The following is a 22,427-nucleotide window of genomic DNA, read 5'->3' on the forward strand; positions in this document are numbered from 1 at the left end:
CACCGAAAATACTCTGCAGGTCGATCAGCCCCAAGCACGTCTCAGCCTAGTTCTGGTAAGTACCTAAATAAGGAATACAAACATAGGTTTTAGAAAAAAAAAATGGATTGAAGATTAGATTTTTACTCCCAGAGTATTACTTTCAAAATGTGTCCTGTCCCAGTTCCCTAGCCCTGTTACCTTTTTCTTGGCAAGTTACTTTCCATGATCAAGTGTTGTGCTTAAAGATATAATGAACCAAACATTTTTCTTTCATGATTTCATACTAGAATCTGCTATAACAGCAAATTAATCTACTCAATTATTTGATACTCAATTTTTCTTTGTTCTATTATTATCTTTATTTTACAAACCAATAATGTAAGCCTGGTCCCGTGTATTTTTTTTTCTTTCCAAACCATGCATAGCGGCATAGTGCTTGCTTACATTCTTGATTTATAAAATAACAATAAGAAGAAGACATCAAAACAAATGTTATGATAGGACTATAAATTTATAATGTTGCTTTATATTTCCTGCTCTTTCAAAATATTGAAAGTCAAATATTTGTTTTATTATCCATTGTATCGCGATTTTCATATAATGACTTTCATCAGCCTGATAATGATTCTGCCGTCCATCCACTTGTTGCGACTATCATCTGACCATTCTCAGCCAAATGTATGGCACACTATTCACCTTTTCATTAAATAATTTTTTTTTTTTTGCTATGCTTTACCATTTAAAAAAAAATAAAAAATAATATTCAAAATAAATATTGATGTCTTCACACAAACTTATTATCTATAATTTAGTATACCTTGGCTTGTGCTGATTTTATTCTATATGTCTGTGTCCTCTGGATGAGTTTTTCAGCTTGTTAGCATTCCTCAGTGAGATCCCATAAAAAAGGAAACAGAAAATTGCAACATAGTGTGAATCTGTAATGGCACTTTGAGGAAGTAGTTGTTTTGTAACAAATGACTACTCACATTTGTTGGAGCTTTCCACTAAGCTCAAGGATATGCGCACTCCCACTTTATACTGATGGGAAAACAGTACACTAGGCAAAACTTGGATACAAATTTATTTTAAAATATATAAAAGCGTCACATAAGCCTTGATAACACCACAATGTAAGGGTACAAAAGCAGATATGCTGTAATAAATGCTTCAAATCGCCAAACTTGCAAAGAGGTAAATGGATCAGCAGGAGTGTGACCGCCGAAACCAAAACCTCTTTAGTAGCAAGACAGTAGCGCTAAGCCCCCAGGTGTCCTGGCTAGTGTAGAGACGTGATAAAACTCAATATAGAACAGTTCAGTTCCGACGTACGTTTCGCAGGTATGCTTTGTCAAGGATTCCTCCTGCTGATCCATTTACCTCTTTGCAAGTTTGGCGATTTGAAGCATTTATTACAGCATATCTGCTTTTGTACCCTTACATTGTGGTGTTATCAAGGCTTATGTGACGCTTTTATATATTTTAAAATAAATTTGTATCCAAGTTTTGCCTAGTGTACTGTTTTCCCATCAGTATAAAGTGGGAGTGCGCATATCCTTGAGCTTAGTGGAAAGCTCCAACAAATGTGAGTAGTCATTTGTTACAAAACAACTACTTCCTCAAAGTGCCATTACAGATTCACACTATGTTGCAATTTTCTGTTTCCTTTTTTATGGGATCTCACTGAGGAATGCTAACAAGCTGAAAAACTCATCCAGAGGACACAGACATATCCTTTATTCAGAACTTTATTTGGTTTTCCTTTTATGATTTTTGTTATCACATTTATTTCACATTTTTTTTTCTTTGTGATATTTGGTATATTTATTGTGATTTTATTCTATATTTAACAGTGTTAGTAACTCGGATTCGGATCCCACCAGTAGCAGCCTCTGGAAGTAGAGAGATGCCCACTACTCCTCCACGTAAGTTATAACAAACTGAATATATAAAAAAACAAGACCGGCAATAATTATCTGGACATTTTATGTAATAAAGCCTTTACTATAGCAAAAAAAATCAGCTACAAATGATTTATTACGCAATTTTTCTACAAATAAATTTGTTAATTGAATATAACTTTTATTTAGATTTGACAGAGAGATAAAATCTGTCCATCCTGGATATTAAAATATATTTGAGCGAATAATTTATAATAAAAGTTTGTGGATAGTCTGTTGCTGTCTTTTTCTTAGATATTATGAAAGAAAACTTTTAGCGAGAGTCTTTCTATGTCTGTACAACATGTCTACAAATACATTGGTTTTCATACAACAAAATAATAACATTTGATTACTGTTTCATCTATTTCAGAACTACGAGGCATGTCTGCAGGTGGAAGCCATACCAGTCAACTGCATTCACCAGTTATTAGTGTAGAGGAAAGTCCTGGAGTAAATATTGAACAAACATGCTTCTCACCATCATCATCTGTCAGCATTGTCACCCATCAACACAACATCATGCCCCCATTGTGGATGAGCAGACAGCACAGAATCAACCACCTCAACCGGAACAGACAAGCCAACAGAACCGGAAACACAACATCGGTATAGCCGGATGGAAGAATTACTTCTTGAAAATTTACTAGCAACAAAAAAAATTGACAAAAGCGGTCAAAAATATGAGAAAGGATTTACATTGACACATAGACATTAGCCCGTGTCAACAAAGAACAGCGGCAGTCAATAGATCACATGCATGAATCCATTTTGGATGCAATTTATCTACATCAACACAATGTTTCATCACATGAAACATAGATAGAAGTTTATTATATTACTTAATTTTATGTCTCACAATTACTAGCTCTGATACTTCTTATTTTACAGAGGTTTCAATTGAAAGTTAAATTAAAACCTTCTTTAGACATATATGAGTAGCACTCCATGCCGGTTTTATAAAAATTATTTAGAAGTACACATGTATTGATAATACTTACCCGTGAACTCCTTGTAGCATCCTCTTTTTTAAGGTCTGTCTACTTCTCCCTCAAAGTAAAGTCAACAGATTTTCTTTAGTATTCTCTTAAAAATATTAGAAAGAAACAGAGAATATTTTATTAATAAATGGAAATAAATGATGGAATGTGGATTAAGTGGTAAATTTAAAAGTCACTCACTTGTTTGTGCCTCTGTGCAAAGCATTAATATTATTGTATTTTTTTCTTATGAGGAGCGGACTTCCAGAATGACAACACTGTCCTAGAGATTAACCGTATTTTTTTGCGTATGGTAGCAGCAGGCTGATTGTTAAATCTATATTTGTTTGCAGCACTAATATTTTATTTATCTTAGTGCCCAAAAATATTATTCATAGTTGTAATTCAAAGTTTTTTTTTATTAAAAATTAAGACAATAATTTTGGATAAGTCTCCAAAACTCCCACTAACTAATAAAAAAATTTGTGGCTTAACTCGAACTGTAACTAATGTGTGACAATTCTTACAACAGAAACTTTTTGTGTAACGTGTAAATATGTGTTAACAATTGTAAAATTATGATTAAGGTGCACTTTTTAATTATAAACGATTTAAAAAAAATTGTATACACTAATACAAATGCTTGAGCAAGCTTGTTTAGGCTAAATCAAAATATAAAAAAAAAATAATAACAAAAATTATAAACAAAGTCAATACAAAGTTGAAATTGTAATAAAATCAACCATCACACCCTTGGGAAGTAAAATTGCTGTGACATAGAAAGTAATTTTTTGGTCGCCATTCAATGACAAATCATCACATAACATTTCAATGTTTATTATGAAATATTTAAGGTTGAAGGTCACATGACGTTACCTTCAAATTACTAATATAAATCAAAATAATTGTATTTTTTGGCCTTAGCTTTTAAGTTTAAATTATTTTGAATTTGTTTTTTTGGATGGATACCCTGCTGTAGTGGGAATAAAATATATTATGTCTCAAAGAGGGGTAGAAAATGTTGAATTTGGGAAGTTACTTGATTGATGACCTCTAGCTAACTACAAAATATCATCAAAATAAGAGATCTTTTGGTTTAGGAGCCATGATGATTTCTCATGTAATGACAACCAGCAAAGCCGGATTAGCCTAACGGGATACCAGGAAATGTATTGGTGGGTGGCAGCAGCTATGGCTAGAAAAGCTACAATTTAAAGTGCTGATTAATGGATGTAATTGGGCTTTACAGTGCATATAGCAAGAATATGGGGAAAAAAATTAATTAAAAAATAATATACTATAATTCTGAAACTAAATATTGGGGGGGAAGGAGTATCCCAGTAATATCACCTTTGAGAAAAATTGAATGTGTGCATTATACTGAGTGAACGGAAAATAGGGCTGTTCGCCCAATTTTCCAGGGATGATTTGAATTCCCAGTCCAGTACTGACTGGCACACTGCACAAGTGGGTCAGCAGGAGATTATATCCAATTTTTAATCAGAATCAAAGCTGAGAGCTGGGTAACCCAGCTTTGGTAGATTTATTTTTAAAAATGTCATCTGCTCCAGGAGCTGGGGAGACAACTGTGAACGATGAGGTGAAAGTGTATTTCCTGTGATTGAAAATACACGTTCACTGTGGACGCTGGTTGGGGGACAGGAAACTAGCTCTTGGGCTACCACAGACAGGACAGGCCACAAATACCTCTTTTCATGCCAAAATGTCAAGGGATCTGTACTGGGGGACAGGGGAGGTTGAGATAGGTAAAGCTTAACCATGTCGGCAGCATTGCTCTCTTTCATCGGGGGATCTCTAATGTCTCCAACCAATGTGCCCAGTGTATCAGCCCAAAAAGTAGCTGCTGTGGTGGGATGAGGACAAGCAGCAGTGCTAGAGCTTTTGGTTTTAGGTGACAGAGTATCACTATCAGACTCTGTCATCTCTTCATCTTCCTCTACAGGTGACATTTTTTTTCGTCTATCACGCACCCTCTGTATCAATTTGTCCCTCCATGAGGTCAAGCTATTTGTACGGAGTGCTATCTTTCTCTTTACTCTAGGATCACAAAGTGTGGCTAGCATGTAGTGAGGGCTAATGTCGATGCACTCTTTTACACGCCGAGTCAGTTGCTCCTTCAACCTCCTTATAAGGGCAGCAACATCATCATGAAGATTACCACCAGGCAATACTTCCCTATTAGTAAGGAAATTATCTAATAGGTTCGAGAGGTGAGTGAAGAGGGGAATGACTTGTGCCAGGCTAGCGTTCTCTTGACTTAAATTTTCTGTCACCGCCCGAAAAGGTGAGAGGACTGCCACTACCTGTTCAATCATGGCCCAGTCATCCCTGCCCAGTGGTCTGTCAATGCCAATGGAATGTTTGTATGCCATTGCATGGATTTCCTTTTGCTGTTCTAATATACGCTCCAGCATATCTAATGTGGAGTTCCATCTAGTACTCACATCTTGTTTGAGCCGGTGCTCTGCAAGTCCAAAATTTATTTGTTCCTGCCTAAGGAGATGGCTATCTTTGACACTATGATGGAAGTGGCCAGCTATTTTTTGGCAACACTCAAAAAATGCAGTACATGTGCCGAACAGCGTATACCCACAAACCCCCCATCCCGTAGCGCCTTTAGCATATTGGCTGCCCCATCGGTGACAACAAAACCCATTTGTGCCTTTGTCCCTGCCTGCTCTCCTAGCCACTGAGCCACCATATTATTCAGTGCATGTAGGATGTTCTGTGAGGTGTGCTGATGATCCATCACCTCAGCATGCAGGAGAAAGGAGCGGTACCCCTTGACTACTGCACCAGTCACTGAGTCTGAGGTTTTTGAGCCTGAACTTTTGGGTGATATAACTGGTGGTGACACATTTGGCAGCCACCAATGTGCCGTCAAAGACAGGAAGGCATGTTGGCCACTAGGAGCACTCCATAGGTCAGTGGTGAAGTGCACTGACTGTCCAGCAGCCTTTACCAGCTCCTTCTTCAAAACAACAACGCATGATCGGTAAAGTGAGGGAATTACAGATCTACTGAATGTGGTACGAGCAGGAACTTTATAATGGGGTGCAACTGTCTCCATAAGTTGTTTAAAGGGGTCCCCTTCCACCATATTAAAACGAGCCCCTCCAACCACTATGAGCTGGCCAATGAGGCGTGTAATTTTTCGCACCTGCTGTCTTGACATCCAACTGGAATGAAATACACCAAATTGCTCCATTGTGGGCTGGGTGGATTTCATGGGATGTTGGCTGACACTGATAGCAGCTGCACCAGAAGAGGCATGATCACCCTGCCCCTTGTGATTCCTACTGGTGGTGACTGTGACACTGCTAGTAGTAGTTCCCCTAGTAGTGCTGGCTGGAGCAGAGACACCACTTTCTTCCCTTAACACCACAGGCTTGTGATGGTGCGAAGGTGTTGGTTAATTCCTGAATTGGTCAGATGCCCCAACACTCTACCCCGGCTGACTTCCCTACCACACAATTTGAATTTGGCTTGGCGACCATCACCAATAGCCTCAAAATGCTCCCACACTTGTGCACGATGGATACCTTTGCCACTGTGCAGTGCAGAATCTTTTGCGACAGTTTCTTTGGCCGCACATGCTGTAGCAACTTCTTTTGTTTTTGTTATTTCATGGCCTTCTCTCTGTGACGTAACAGGAGGAGGCCTAAACATTGAAGGGATGGTGGGAATGGAGGAGGTTAGTGGCCTACCAGTAGTGGCGGGTGCACTAACTACAATCTGGCTGGGAGACTCAACACAATCTATTGGAGAGCTCGGTGACACTCGTGGTGACGATGTTTGAGAGGGAGAGGAATACAAATCTGTTACAAACTGCTATTTGTAACTGGCCCTTTAAATGAAAAATTGCCCTGCTTCCATGGATTGTGGAGAAGCCTATTTGCCAGCCTCCTTTCTCATGACTATGGCCCCTGGAAGATTGTGCCCATGAGAACATATTAACTTTTATTGGGTGTGTATGGCCCTTTAAGAACCGTCTGGGGACATATTGTGACTTTGGTGAACAATGCCCCTTTAAGACTATGTCCCCAGACCTGTAAAATAACTTGTCCCTGGCGTTCTCCCACTTGGTTCAGTAAATAGGACTTGCTGAACCGAGTGCCAGGCAGGCAGAGTGTTCCACAGAAAGGGAGCACTGTTACAAAAGCATTCGTTTTCATTGTGTGCCATTAAGTGCTATGTGACAGACCCTTCGGTCAGAACTAAAGAGTTAAATTTTGTTCAGCTTCAAGAAACCTATTCTAAATACAAGTTTGCTGGGATCAGCTCTAATTAAGTTTAGTGAGAAAACATTCCCATTGTCTAATCAGACTGCTAGTGATAAGGTGGACTGCATTGTTTTATTGTGTGTAATGTTATCTGCTGTTTTGGCCTGTCAAAGGGCGTTGCCTCTCTATCTAAATGCATCAAATGTGTGATTGGGGATTTTATGCCTCCCCCTGAGAGTGTCTTTTTTGCATGTAACCTCAATAAAAACCAGGCTGTGTGTTCCAGCACATGAGACCTATTTTGACTCTCTAACTTGCAGCTTTGACTCATGTTTGTAGGGGACAGCTATATCACTACAGGGATTGCTATGCTCTTCATACTCCATTAGCTACAGGGATTGCTACAGAAAGAGGTTCACCTACTGGAGCCTGGTCGTAGGTCCAGGGCGCAGAGCAGACGGCGAGATACCAGCCCAGCAGCGGTGGTTCGTAGAGTCTGCATTACGTATGGTGGCTACGCAGTAGTTATAGTGTCTACGGTGCTGCTGCTCCTGTGGTGAGTGCTAGGAGCACCCTTTTCTATGGTCCAACTTCCAGCCAGCCTGGAGGCAACCGTAACATTTGGCGGCAGCGGTGGGACAGTGTCCTAGCGCAAGGAGCAGCACCCCTACAGCACTGGTATCGTACGAGAATTATTGAGAGCAACGCTAGCCACTGCGCAGCGTCCCTACCTACAGCAGCATGGAGCTGACAAGACACTGGTCAGAACCCTGTGAAGAGCACCTCAACCTGATCCGTCGCTATGAGGGCGCTGATTTCGTTCCAGAGGTAAAGAGGCGGCTAGTCCGATATGGTCCAGACCCTGCGCAGGAGGTAGTCAGTCGAATCATCCGAAAATTGGCTACTGAGAACGAAGCAGCACGAGTCTTTGAGCGCCAACTGTGGAGTTTGGGGGTATGGACACCTGCTCTCCAGCGAGAAAATGAGTTACAGGGGGCAGAGACAGTTGGTCCTGTCCCCCAGCAGCAGAGGAATATGCAGGGAATTGGGAGACCAGACTCCATTCCCCAGCGGCAGGCTGAGTTACAGGGGGCAGAGACAGTTGGTCCTGTCCCCCAGCAGCAGAGTGAATTGCAGGGAATTGGGAGCCCAGACTCCATTCCCCAGCGGCAGGCTGAGTTACAGGGGGCAGAGACAGTGTGTTCCAGCACATGAGACCTATTTTGTCCCTCTAACTTGCAGCTTTGACTCATGTTTGTAGGGGACAGCTATATCACTACAGGGATTGCTATGCTCTTCATACTCCCTTAGCTACAGGGATTGCTACAGAAGGAAGAGGTTTACCTACTGGAGCCTGGTCGTAGGTCCAGGGCGCAGAGCAGATGGCGAGATACCAGCCCAGCAGCGGTGGTTCGTAGAGTCTGCATTACGTATGGTGGCTACGCAGTAGTTATAGTGTCTACGGTGCTGCTGCTCCTGTGGTGAGTGCTAGGAGCACCTTTTTCTATGGTCCAACTTCCAGCCAGCCTGGAGGCAACCGTAACATTTCGTTCCAGAGGTAAAGAGGAGGCTAGTCCGATATGGTCCAGACCCTGCGCAGGAGGTAGTCAGTCGAACCATCCGAAAATTGGCTACTGAGAACGAAGCGGCACGAGCCTTTGAGCGCCAACTGTGGAGTTTGGGGGTATGGACACCTGCTCTCCAGCGAGAAAATGAGTTACAGGGGGCAGAGACAGTTGGTCCTGTCCCCCAGCAGCAGAGGAATATGCAGGGAATTGGGAGCCCAGACTCCATTCCCCAGCGGCAGGCTGAGTTACAGGGGGCAGAGACAGTTGGTCCTGTCCCCCAGCAGCAGAGTGAATTGCAGGGAATTGGGAGCCCAGACTCCATTCCCCAGCGGCAGGCTGAGTTACAGGGGGCAGAGACAGTTGGTCCTGTCCCCCAGCAGCAGAGGAATATGCAGGGAATTGGGAGCCCAGACTCCATTCCCCAGCGGCAGGCTGAGTTACAGGGGGCAGAGACAGTTGGTCCTGTCCCCCAGCAGCAGAGGAATATGCAGGGAATTGTGAGCCCAGACTCCATTCCCCAGCGGCTGGAAGTATGTATGGGAGAGGAGCTTGTTACCCCCTCTCCCCAGCGGCAGCTTAACGCACCAGGGGGAGACAGTAAGCCCCACAACCGTGCAGATGGGACTGTGGTCTCTGCAATTACAGCACAGGGGGCAGAGACAGTTGGTCCTGTCCCCCAGCAGCAGAGTGAATTGCAGGGAATTGGGAGCCCAGACTCCATTCCCCAGCGGCAGGCTGAGTTACAGGGGGCAGAGACAGTTGGTCCTGTCCCCCAGCAGCAGAGTGAATTGCAGGGAATTGGGAGCCCAGACTCCATTCCCCAGCGGCAGGCTGAGTTACAGGGGGCAGAGACAGTTGGTCCTGTCCCCCAGCAGCAGAGGAATATGCAGGGAATTGGGAGCCCAGACTCCATTCCCCAGCGGCTGGAAGTATGTATGGGAGAGGAGCTTGTAACCCCCTCTCCCCAGCGGCAGCTTAACGCACCAGGGGGAGACAGTAAGCCCCACAACCGTGCAGATGGGACCGTGGTCTCTGCACTTACAGCACAGGGGGCAGAGACAGTTGCTCTTGTCCCCCATCAGCAGAGTGAGATGCAGTGGATTGGGAGCCCAGTCTCCATTCTCCAGCTAACTCCTAACTTGGGCCCAGGGTTAACAGTGGAGATGTTAACCCCCACTGACCTATATTTTATCAAAAATATATTTATTAAAATAATATAAAACATGTATATAACATTTAGAATAGATTGTGGGACGTCTCCCTTTGTAGTTTAAGAACAAGTAAAATTTACTGCATCAAAAAAACACTTTTGTATATTTCTCTAAAAGATTCCACCTAGGTTTTTCTTTTTCACCTTGAATCAATTATCTTTTAATTTCCACCTTAATTCTGATGCTAAGTAGTCGTAAGAAATTTCTCAGATATTATATCGTTTCCTACTTTTGTATTGTTACTTTGTATCAGATGGAAACAATTTACATTTCATAGTCCAATAGATTGTTATTTCAGTTGTTATCTTTTTGTAGCAATGTCTTTTGGTGTATAGTGTATAAACAGAGTTGTCTGTACTTAGTAAAAAATTTGATATTTTTTGATGGGGCTTACCGGTTCTTCTGACACGTCTGTGTCTGATGGTATCTCGGTCTCTCTTACCGGTTTTTTCTTTTGTGTCTCTCCTCCCTGTATACTGTAGGTATCTCCGATATCGAGAATAGAAACCTAGACCACGCTCTTGACAAAGCCTGCTGGCGAAACGCGTAGACGTTACCTGCTATTACCTGCCTTCAAAAAATTGGACTAACAACTTTACCTATCCCCTATCGAAGGAAGTAGAGGAAAAGAAAGTTCAAAAAACAAACGGCCGTTTGTACTACAAGTCCAAGATTACCTCTACAAGCTGAGACGTGCACACCTGTATCAAGAAGCAGCCGGGGGGAAAAAAAAACGAGATCCTGAATATAGAGGCCAAACTCGCTACAAACCGGCAGAGAAGGAAACCCATACACGCAGGAGCGTGGTCTAGGTTTCTATTCTCGATATCGGAGATACCTACAGTATACAGGGAGGAGAGACACAAAAGAAAAAACCGGTTAGAGAGACCGAGATACCATCAGACACAGACGTGTCAGAAGAACCGGTAAGCCCCATCAAAAAATATCAAATTTTTTACTAAGTACAGACAACTCTGTTTATACACTATACACCAAAAGACATTGCTACAAAAAGATAACAACTGAAATAACAATCTATTGGACTATGAAATGTAAATTGTTTCCATCTGATACAAAGTAACAATACAAAAGTAGGAAACTATATAATATCTGAGAAATTTCTTACGACTACTTAGCATCAGAATTAAGGTGGAAATTAAAAGATAATTGATTCAAGGTGAAAAAGAAAAACCTAGGTGGAATCTTTTAGAGAAATATACAAAAGTGTTTTTTTGATGCAGTAAATTTTACTTGTTCTTAAACTACAAAGGGAGACGTCCCACAATCTATTCTAAATGTTATATACATGTTTTATATTATTTTAATAAATATATTTTTGATAAAATATATATCAGTTTCCAGAATTTTCTCATTTAGCTTTTAGCGCTCCCAAACTACTATTGATTTTTTGTTATTGTGTATTATTTAACGGTAATTATAGGGAAAATTACTTGTGAGGGAGCTTTGGGGAATAATACCTGGCGCTGCTCTTTATAAACTTATATTTAAAACCCCCACTGACCCCCATGTTCCCTTTGCCACCGGGCAGGACTATGCCCCAATGCCCCCAGCAGAAGAGCTGGCATTAGGACAGAGCGCTGCTGGCCTCTGCCCTACAGACCCCCTTGTTACAGGGCTGGCCTGCAAACCCCTCACCCCAGCAGAAGAGCTGGCATCAGGACAGAGCGCTGCTGGCCTCTGCCCTACAGACCCCCTTGTTACAGGACTGGCCTGCAAACCCCTCACCCCAGCAGAAGCGCTGGCACCAGGGCAGAGTGCCGCTGGCCTCTACCCCCCAAGTACCATCAGCTATTTTCCCAGCTGCGCCAGGAAGGCCGAGGATGCTACACTTTCATCCTACAACCTGGAACCTACAGGCCAGTACTACGTATTGTGGGGGGGGCTACTTTGCTGCTAATGTTTATTTGTGGGTGGGTTGCGAGACTAACTTAGGCACTGACCGACAGAAGGTCAGGTGCCTGGTTAGTCTCCCTCCAAAAGGGGAGATATGTTACAAACTGCTATTTGTAACTGGCCCTTTAAATGAAAAATTGCCCTGCTTCCATGGATCGTGGAGAAGCCTATTTGCCAGCCTCCTTCCTCATGACTATGGCCCCTGGAAGATTGTGCCCCTGAGAACATATTAACTTTTATTGGGTGTGTATGGCCCTTTAAGAACCGTCTGGGGACATATTGTGACTTTGGTGAACAATGCCCATTTAAGACTATGTCCCCAGACCTGTAAAATAACTTGTCCCTGGCGTTCTCCCACTTGGTTCAGTAAATAGGACTTGCTGAACCGAGTGCCACGCAGGCAGAGTGTTCCACAGAAAGGGAGCACTGTTACAAAAGCATTCATTTTCATTGTGTGCCATTAAGTGCTATGTGACAGACCCTTCGGTCAGAACTAAAGAGTTAAATTTTGTTCAGCTTCAAGAAACCTATTCTAAATACAAGTTTGCTGGGATCAGCTCTAATTAAGTTTAGTGATAAAACAATCCCATTGTCTAATCAGACTGCTAGTGATAAGGTGGACTGCATTGTTTTATTGTGTGTAATGTTATCTGCTGTTATGGCCTGTCAAAGGGCGTTGCCTCTCTATCTAAATGCATCAAATGTGTGATTGGGGATTTTATGCCTCCCCCTGAGAGTGTCTTTTTTGCATGTAACCTCAATAAAAACCAGGCTGTGAGTTCCAGCACATGAGACCTATTTTGACCCTCTAACTTGCAGCTTTGACTCATGTTTGTAGGGGACAGCTATATCACTACAGGGATTGCTATGCTCTTCATACTCCCTTACTACAGGGATTGCTACAGAAGGAAGAGGTTCACCTACTGGAGCCTGGTCGTAGGTCCAGGGCGCAGAGCAGACGGCGAGATACCAGCCCAGCAGCGGTGGTTCGTAGAGTCTGCATTACGTATGGTGGCTACGCAGTAGTTATAGTGTCTACGGTGCTGCTGATCCTTTGGGGAGCGCTAGGAGCATCCTTTTCTATGGTCCAACTTCCAGCCAGCCTGGAGGCAACCATAACAAAATCTATAGAATACTGTGAATTATGGGTAGGTGAATAGTGAATTTGATCATCTGGTTCTAAATTATAAGATGACGCTGATTCGTCCATGTCAGTAAACATGGATTTATCACTAGCGACATATGTTGGGGAGCCCTCTTCTCCCTGGTGACTACTGGTGCCCTCTCACGTATATCAATAGCAGATGGGCTATCAGTAATGTTGGCACTGGCAGTAGCAGTGTTGGTGGCGGCAGTATCAGCATGAGAAATTATTTCTTCCTCATACTCAAATACTTCACGTTTGGGCTGCTTAAATGAATGTTCACTGGAAAAAGCCTGCGTTGGTACTGTTTGGCTTCTACTGTAAAACATTTTAGTTGGCAACACGGTACTAGTACTGGACATAGAAGAGGTGGTGACACAACTGGCACTAGTGATTGTACTAGTTGTTTTGGGGGTAAGATCCGGAAAATTAAGACGCTGCCGAAATGCGGACTGCTTCCTGGTCTCAGAGAAGGACCTATCAACCCTGCTAGAGGATTGTGAACTTGAATTTTTACTTACAGACCTTTGAAATTTAGAGGGTGGACTCAGATGACTACTAGTACTACTGCTAGTGAGTCTACGAGTGCTTTGACTACTGCTGCTGCTAGCTCTGCTTGAACCAATAAACTTTACCTGAGGCACAGAAACCGGACAGGGCAGCAGTTTCTGCTGCTTCATTTGCCTCTCCTTTGTAGTATCAGGTCTATTGTAATACCTAAATGATGTTTCACGTGTGGAGGGTGGATGACATGTGCCTAGCAATGAGGATGTGGATTCTGTGGAAGGATTTGACACAGACAGTAACGGTACACATGTGGTGTCACTGGTGGTTACTGTGTCACTGCTGCTGGTTGTTTGAGGAACATGAGGTGGGGGGATGACTATCCATTACAAATAGTTAGGCAGTTGTCTAATAATTATATATATTTAAAAAATAAAAATTGAAAAATTAAATAATACTAATTATTACTATAGATTTAGCCAATTGGATGATGCTGATGTGTTCCAAAAAAAAATCCTATGCTAAAGGACAAGTGTGCCTGTAATGTAATATAGGTTTAAGACAGCACAGCTATTAACTGTCTTAACCAAACAAAAAAAAAAATTAATTATTAAATTTTGTGTGGATATCTATCTACAATGATGAATAGTATACATACACGCACACAAAAAAAAAATCCTATGCTAAAGGGACAAGTGTGCCTGTAATGTAATATAGGTTTAAGACAGCACAGCTAGTAGTAACTGTCTTAAACAAACAAAAAAAAAATGTAATTAAATTGTGTGTGGATATCTATCAAAAATGATGAATAGTATACATACACACACACACACAAAAATACTATGCTAAAGGACAAGTGTGCCTGTAATGTAATATAGGAAGACAGCACTGCAAATAAATAACTCTGATACACAAACAAAAAAAATGTAATTAAATTGTGTGTGGATATCTATCAAAAATGATGAATAGTATACATACACACACACACACAAAAATCCTATGCTAAAGGACAAGTGTGCCTGTAATGTAATATAGGAAGACAGCACTGCAAATAAATAACTCTGATAAACAAACAAAAAAAATGTAATTAAATTGTTTGTGGATATCTATCAAAAATGATGAATAGTATACATACACACACACACAAAAAAAAATCATATGCAAAAAGAACAAATGTGCCTGTAATGTAATATAGGTTTACAGCACAGCAAATAAAGAACTGATAAACAAACAAAAAATTGTAATTAAATTGTGTGTGGATATCTATCTACAATGATGAATAGTATACATATACACACACACACAAAAAAAATCCTATGGTAAAGGACAAGTGTGCCTGTAATGTAATATAGGTTTACAGCACAGCAAATAAATAAAACTCTGTTAAACAAACAAAAAAAAGTATTTAAATTCTGTGTGGGGATATCTATCTACAATGATGAATAGTATACATACACACTCACACACACAACAAATAATAATTAGATTTATCCACAAAGAGTAAATAATAATATAGGGTGATGTCTGTGTCTTTTGCTGATGTGTTCAAAAATCAAAAAAATCCTATCATCATTCACCAACCTGTGTGCCTGTTATCTAAGTTTAAGACAGCACACACAGCAATAACTAAATATCTTAAACAAAAACAAAAAATTGCAGTGAGCTCATCTCAGCTCATACAGATAGAACTCCAAAAAAGTCACACAAGACAATCAATACAATAGTACACAATTATAATATTTTTTTTTTAACTAACTACTAACTAGTGCTCTAGTGAGAAGTTCAAAATAATTACAATTATTAATGCAAGAACTATAAGATAAAGAAATATATATTTGACTGTTGTAAAACTTTCTCCTCTCCCTTGAGTCACAATTTAAGCCAAAAATAATATAATAAGCAAAAATACGCAGACCAGTAAATCTCTAGGACACTGTGCCTTCTTCTCTTTTTCTGTAACTGTTCAACTTCACAACAAGTTCAGGGATTGTCTTCTGCTGCAATGCTGACAGAATGCAAGCCTGATAATGTCTGCCTTCTGATTAACACAACAGCACAGATAAGCACAGCCCTTGAGGAAAAGCTATAGCACATTGCACTGCGTGTGACAGTAATCCAACCCACAAAATTTAAATAATATAATTATTGGACCAGAAAACTATCACTGTGACAGTAATCTAACCCCCAAAACAAAAGGAATGATCTGATTGGACAAGAAGATATATGACACTACACTCATTTTAATAAACGAATGAATTTGAATCGATTCGTTGTCACTCGTTATTAGTAGTATACTATGCTAGTCCAAAAACCTAAATAAATATTTTATCTTTTCATTTGTTCAATAAATAATTACATAATCATTCAGATCTCACTTTCTTCTAACTATTGTGTGGTTCTTTGGATTTAATAATAAGATTTATTTGAAGAAATAATTTTAAAACTGCGCCACGCGCACGTCCGAATAAAAAAATATATATCGGAACGATTAGAATATTTCGGAACAAATGTATTTGGATTAGTAGTCATGTCACGTGTAACTAAAATAAAATCGAACTGCGCCACACACATCTGAATGAAAAAGAATACGTCCGAACGATTCGAAGATTTTGGAACAAATGCATTCGGATTAGTTTCTTTCGGAAAGCATTTCATTCGGATATTCGAAACGGTCCGAAGCTCCGAATTCTACCAAATTCGGACGAATTCAAATTCAGAACGAAACTAATCGCACATATCTAATTGTAAGATCATTTTATATCAGTAGTTCAAATTAACATGTTTTTTACAATAAATAAGTGTTCAAAATAAAAATAAAAATAGTATTTCACTATAAAATAAGATGAATTGGGGGGGCGGAGCCAACTTCCAAAGCGGCAGGTCGCGTCTAAGTGAAGCTCCTGATCTTAAACTTGTTTATTTCAAGAAGTAATATATCTGTTCAACCATTTGTGTTCTTTTTTACTGGAGGATACTGGTGGTTTTATCCTGGTAAGATTCCGGAGCTGATTTCCGACCGCAACCCTGACCTATGTTCTTTGGAAAGCCACACGGCCCTACATCTGCCTAGTGACTAGAGAATTGAACTCTGCCTACAGACTACCGCGTGGCTGGGGCTACCACATATATACCCCCCCCCCCAGATTCTGGGTTACAAGGTAGTTCATAACTACCACATTTGAGACTTCTGTGCTGGGCGTAATTTCTACAGACGTATACATTTGAGCCTAACCGGGTGGAGGAGATTGTAATGGAGGCGGTCGAAAGATGGGAGGCATCAATGACTGAGGCTATGACCAGACATTTCAGAGCACTGGAGTGTAGTTTAATGGCTCTCTTATCACGGCATGGGATCACAATGCAATGTTTATACTTATTTTTGACCATACTAATAGCTTATGTTCATTTAGTTGAGATTCACAGCAATTTTTTTCCCATGGAAATGTTCTCTAATTGTAGACTTCTCTAACACAATAATTTATATCAGATGTTACTATACCAAATGCTAAAATTCCCAACAGTTCTAGTTTTAGTGGATTATACCCCAAATTTCATAACATTCTCCAGGAGATTAGTGATTAAGGTCTGAAGATGAGCCGTGCGGTCTGCGTCCAGGACAGCATGACTCATTCTCTATATATTTTATATACACAACAGACCCCCCTGTATAACAGCTATTTATGAATATTTAAAGAAAGAAAAAAGAGAGGAAAGGGGAATAAAAAGAGGAAAAAGGGGAAGTCTTGAGAGTTATTATTATGAATACCTATATGTCCTACCAATAAGTCATTCTAATAGCCAAAAGATACTCACAAACCTTTAAGCTGATTTTTTTGTCTTTTGTCAGATCCACTGCTAATACCTGAGAAACTATATAAGCTACTCATAAATAGATAACTGGATCTTAGCTTACCACTATTACTGATTCTTCAGCTCCCTTCATAGCCACTAAATAACAATAGTATCTGAATATATATTCTCCTTGTAAACGTGTTTTATTGGATCTGCAGCCTTAGCCTCATTAAGTTCTTTAGATTGTTAATTTGTTAACATGTATGATAAGTTTTATAAGCGAGTTCTATGTTTATACCCAATGACCCATTGATAGCCCCTAACCCTATCTAGCTATCTATTGGCTATTCACCCGTAAGGGTCTCAAGGCGATGAGGGTTGCAGTTCAGTCGAAGAGCCAGGTCTTGAGGTCCTTTCTGAACTTAGTTAGGGCGGTAGCTTGTCTAAGGTGCAGTGGGAGGGTGTTCCAAGTCTTGGCAGCCAGGTGAGAGAAGGATCTGCCTCCCGCTGTGGTTTTCCTGATGCGGGGGATGACAGCAAGGGCTTGGTCGGCCGATCGAAGTTGTCTGGCAGGGGTGTAGAAGGTAACGCGGTGGTTCAAGTATTCTGGACCGATGTTGTGGAGGGCCTTGAATTCGTGGGTGAGAAGCTGGAAGGTTATTCTTTTGTTGATGGGGAGCCAGTGCAGGTCCCGCAGTTATTTGGTGATGTGGCATTGACGAGGGATATCAAGGATTAGTCTGCCCGAGGAGTTCTGGATGTGCTGTAGTCTCTTTTGGAGCTTGATGGTGGTGCCGGCGTAGAGTGCGTTACCATAGTCCAGTCGGCTGCTGACGAGGGCGTGAGTGACAGTCTTCCTGGTCTCGGTTGGGATCCATTTGAAGATCTTTTGCAGCAGGTGAAGTGTGTGGAAGCATGCAGAAGAGACGGCGTTGATTTGCCGGTCCATGGAGAGCGATGAGTCCAGGATGACGCCTAGATTTCGTGCATGGTCGGTGGGGGTTGGAGGGTGTCCGAGGGCTGTGGGCCACCAGGAGTTATTCCACGCGGATGTGGTGGGACCGAGGAGGAGGACTTCGGTCTTGTCTGCGTTCAGCTTTAAGCAGTTGTAGTTCATCCAGGTGGCGACTGCTGTCAGCCCTTCGTGGACGTTTCTCTTGGCGGTGGTGGGGTTACTGGTGAGTGAGATGATTAGCTGGGTGTCGTCGGCGTAGGAGACTATGTTGAGGTTGTGTCTTCCGGCGATGGCGGAGAGAGGGGCCATGTAGATGTTGAATAGGGTGGGGCTCAGAGAAGAGCCTTGGGGTACACCGCAGCTGATTTCTGTGGGCTTAGAGGTGAAGGGTGGGAGTCTAACTTTCTGGGTTCTGCCAGTGAGGAAGGAGGTGATCCATTCCAGGGCTTTGTCGCGTATGCCGGCATCGTGTAGTCGGTTGCGGAGGGTGAGGTGGGAGACAGTGTCGAATGCTGCTGAGAGGTCTAGGAGAATGAGGGCGGCGGTCTCTCCTCGGTCGAGTAGGGCGAGGATGTCATCTGTGGCGGCGAGGAGGGCGGTCTCGGTGCTGTGGTTGCTCCTGAAACTGGATTGGGAGGGGTCCAGGGTGTGGTTGGCTTCAATGTAGTCAACGAGTTGCGTGTTGATGGACTTCTCGATGACTTTGGCCGCAAAGGGGAGCAAAGAGATTGAGCGGTAGTTCTTCGGATCATTGGGGTCAGCCGTGGGTTTTTTCAGTAGGGGTTTTAATTCTGCATGCTTCCAGTCATCCAGGAAGGTGCCGGTTTAGATGGAGCAGTTGATGGTGCTGCAGAGCTGGAGGGCGATGGTGTCAACCGCTTTATTGAAAATGTGATGCGGACATGGGTCCGAGGGTGCTCCGGAGTGGATCGATCTCATGATCCTGATGGTGTCCTCTGTGGTGAGGCGGCTCCAGATGGTCAGTGGGGGTAGGCGGTGGTGTATTTGGGTGAGGTATCGGTGGGAGTTTGGTGGGTATGCGGTGGTGGGTGAGTTCTGGGGCACAAAACTGTCATAGATGTAGACAATCTTGTGGTGGAAGTACATTGCGAGGTTATAGCAGAGGTCCTGGGAGGGCGGGATGTCGTTGGTGTTGCTGTTGGGATTGGAGAATTCCTTGATTACTGTGAACAGCTCCTTGCTGTTGTGGACATTGGCATTGATTCTATCTTGGATGGCTGTCTTCTTGGTGGTTTTGATGAGGTGGTGGTGGGTAGTGATGGCTTCTTTGTAGGCTGTTTTATTTGAGCGGGTCTTGCTGGATCTCCAGGTCCTTTCCAATCGCCTGCAGTGGCGTTTAGAGTCCTGGAGGGCAGGGGTGAACCAACTAGCCTTGTTGGTGGGTTGGCGGTTGGACGGTTTCTTGAGAGGGGCAAGGGTGTTGGCGCAGTCTGTGAGCCAGTGGTGGAGGTTGCGGGCGGAGGAGTTGGCATCTGTGGAGGTGGCTGGGGGGCACTTGTTCAGGGTGGAGTGCAGTTGGTCTTTGGTGATGTTGTTCCAGTTTCTGCGGGGTGGGTGGTGCTGCCGGAGGTGTGCGGTGGGTTTGTTGAAGAAAAAATGTATGCAATGGTGGTCGGTCCAATGGAGTTCGGTGATGTGGTTGACTGGGATGTGGTTGCCTGCAGAGAAGATAGGGTCGAGTGTGTGTCCAGCTGAGTGGGTTGGGGAGTTGACGAGTTGCTTTAGACCGATGGTTCCAAGGTTTTCTATGAGGTTGGCAGTGTTGTGGTTATTGGGGTTGTCTAGGTGGAAGTTGAGGTCACCGAGGAGGATGTAGTCTTTTGAGGGGAGAGCGTGGGGTGCGATGAGGTTGGTGATGGAGTCACAGAAGGCAGGACGAGGTCCAGGAGGTCTGTAGATGAGGGTGCCACGGAGGGTAGTGTTGGGGCTGACCTGGATCTTGAAGTGTAGGTGTTCCAAGCCTGGTGAGTGGTAGTCGGAGCTGGTTGTGACGTGGAGGGAGTGTTTGTGGACGATGGCGATGCCTCCTCCCGGTCGGTTGCTGCGGTCCTTGTGGGAGATCTTGTATCCGTTGGGGATGGCGATGGCGATGTCCGCCATTGATGTGGGGTTCAGCCAGGTTTCAGTAAGGAAGGCAACGTCCGGGGAGGTGGAGTTGAGCAGGTTCCAGATTATGACGGCATGCTTGCAGACGGAGCGGGTGTTGAGGAGGATGCAGTTGAGGTGGTTGCGGTTGTTTTTGCGTGAGGTGACTGGCAGGTTAGTGGTTCGGAGGGAGGAGAAGGCGTGAGAGGTGACTGGCAGGTTAGTGATTCGGAGGTAGGAGAAGGCGCAGTTGCGGCAGGTGAAGGGTCCGATGGTGTTCGTCCGGGATGCGTGGTGGCAGGCAGATGATCTACCGGTGTTGAGATGGAGGAGGGTGCTGGCGTCGTAGTGGCGGTGGTTGTGGGAGCCAGGGTTAGTGCCGCTGGACGCGGTCCAGGCGCGGACGGGCTTGCCTTTGGCGTGCCAGCACTGCGCCCGCTGCGCAGACGCGCAGCAACTTCCATTAAATAGGTGCTGGGAGGTGGGAGAGCTGGGAGGCGGGGGGCAGGGCAGTGGCTGTAGGAAGAAAGTTAAACAAAGGGAGTTACCTGTGCTGTGCTGGTAGGCGGGGGGAGGGCAGTGGCTGTGGCATGGGAGAGACAAGCATGAAGGAGAGCTTTAAATCCTCCACCGTTTAGGGTTATCCCCAGTATATATAAATATAAGAATAACCAATTTAGCTTCTTAGCTGTCCTAACATCCTAGCCCCCTAAGTAATTCATCATTAAATAACGACAGTATTAGGCTATGTATAATGCTTATATTAATTTATTGTTGAAGTTGTAGCCTTAGCCTTAGCAGCTTTTACCATATCTTTTTACAATAGTCCAAGAGTGACCTTTGTATCACTATTTTTCCTCCCCTGGGTTATCAAAATTTTACTGAGTCCATGAGTGGCTCTATGTAGATTTGGAGGAATCTTTAAATTGTAAAATGAGGTTTCATTATCATATATTTACTATACTTTTAGAGTACTTCATGTTTTTGATACACTGGTACATAAGGTATATGAATGATGGTTTTGAGTATTTTGTAATTTTATTGCAATCATACCTAAATATGCCTGTACTCAAACTTAACAACTGTTTGTTTTCACTTATTGTACTCACTAAAAACCTTAATAAAAAAAAAAAAAAAAAAAATAAAGAAAAAAAAAATAATAAAAAAAATAAATAAAAAAAAATAAGGTGAATTGAATGTGATTTGTACTACTGTTTAGCTCTTAAATAAATGTGGCTTCATAGTTTTTAAATAACTGACATATTTTTCCACATAAAGTTGTTGGCGTAGGTAGAGGTGACATTTTTTTATTGGTAGATGTATCCTGGAACATAGTTATAATAATATAATTCACAATAGTTCCTCATAAATGTAATCTTTTTTTTTTGTTGCAAAAATATTTTTATTGAGGTTAAATAGTAAAATTGTTCAAAAGTACGTAGATAAATACATACACATATAAACATTATTTGTTCAACAAAAGTTAATAATTGGCAGTAAAGATAGAATTACGTCCACAAAAAGATGCGTGTAACCCTTAAAGCCCATATTGCAAATGGTAAACCTTAACTGGTCTAAAGATACAAGGTTTTAATACCTCTCTAGATTTGTAGCTATCACTCACAATAAACAGATTCCCCTGAAAACCAGACAGAGGCCTCCCTTGGACCTCCAAGATGCAACTATAGTATAAAGGGGAATTTAAGGGGGAGAAACGTAAAAAGGGACACTCTTTGGACCTAGATAAGTGGAAATAAATGTTGTAAGAAATGTAAGAAAATACATTTCTAAACCAAAATTGCAACTCAGTCATCTGCTGTATAATTTTAAGGACTCTACTGCTTCTGTATTAAGTCTGGGATTGTCACTTTATAATAATCAAAATAAGGGATGCATTAATATTCTGAAAACCTCAGCAGAGATAAAGGGAAACTGCTTGCCTATAAGCCAAAGATAGCTACATTATCCTGAAAAACAGGGTTTACATAGTATGAACCAACTCTGTTACCACTAAGGAAGTAAAGGAAAATGACAATATATACTTTAATCAAACTAACTCAAGCTATGCTCAGGCTGCCACCTAATAT

Source organism: Bombina bombina, chromosome 2 (assembly GCF_027579735.1).
Source record: "Bombina bombina isolate aBomBom1 chromosome 2, aBomBom1.pri, whole genome shotgun sequence".
NCBI lineage: Eukaryota > Metazoa > Chordata > Amphibia > Anura > Bombinatoridae > Bombina > Bombina bombina.